This window comes from Nanorana parkeri, unplaced genomic scaffold (genome assembly GCF_000935625.1).
Source record: "Nanorana parkeri isolate BGI_ZX_2015 unplaced genomic scaffold, ASM93562v1 scaffold2839, whole genome shotgun sequence".
In the NCBI taxonomy this organism is placed as follows: Eukaryota; Metazoa; Chordata; class Amphibia; order Anura; family Dicroglossidae; genus Nanorana; species Nanorana parkeri.
Window position 1 is genome coordinate 34,794 of NW_017309107.1, and position 737 is coordinate 35,530.

Sequence of the window (737 nt, forward strand, 5' to 3'; positions counted from 1 at the left end):
CCCCGTTGAGGGTTGCGCTGTGTGGAGGGGGAGCATGGTTGGAGCATTCCTTTACTGATTTTACATTTGCATAACTCCTCCCACAATCCACCCCTCTACTTGTATCAGAGATGAGGGCTCTTGGGAGCAGTGCTGAGGCAGGGTGCTGTGATGTTTTCAGGAAGCTATGTGCAGCCCCCTGCCGGGCCCTCCCACCGGCCATCGTCTGCCTGCATTGCATAGAGAATGATGGGGACCCAGCGATGACATCATCGGGTCTCGGAATGGAGTGACAATTGATGGAAGGAAATGTAATATCATTATGTGGCGAAGGATCCCCAGAGCACCGCGGATCATCTAACATTGGCGGCGTGAGAGAGACTCTGCAACCTTGTATACCCCAGGAGTAGACAAACTCCGCCTCCAACTGTGCTGGCACTACAAATCCCATCATGCACCTGCATCTGGGTGTCATGGCTGTCCGTGTTGCAATAGCTCATGGGTGACCCGTCCGGATATTTCGGTCACACGGGTTGTCCTCTCACTTCCCTCCATTGCTGCCTCTGACGTCTCCTCCCCACTTCCTGCTCGTCTGTCATCACGTCTTTATGGAGGAGATTGTGGGCGGAGCCAGGAAGTGCGGGTTTGTTCACTTCTGCATTTCCTGTAACAGGAAGCTGCACACTTCCCTCCCAGGTGACCACAGGAAGTGGTATTCGGTGTGTGGGAGGTTCCTGCACCATGGTGGCTTTGTACAG

The 737-nt window shown here is 54.3% G+C and overlaps 1 protein-coding gene across 1 annotated transcript in view; it reads left to right on the top strand.

The window, feature by feature from the left end:
• The window catches only part of LOC108802391, a 20,829-nt gene that overhangs the window by 880 nt on the left and 19,212 nt on the right, over positions 1 to 737 (top strand). The gene's annotated exons all lie outside the window — the stretch shown is intronic.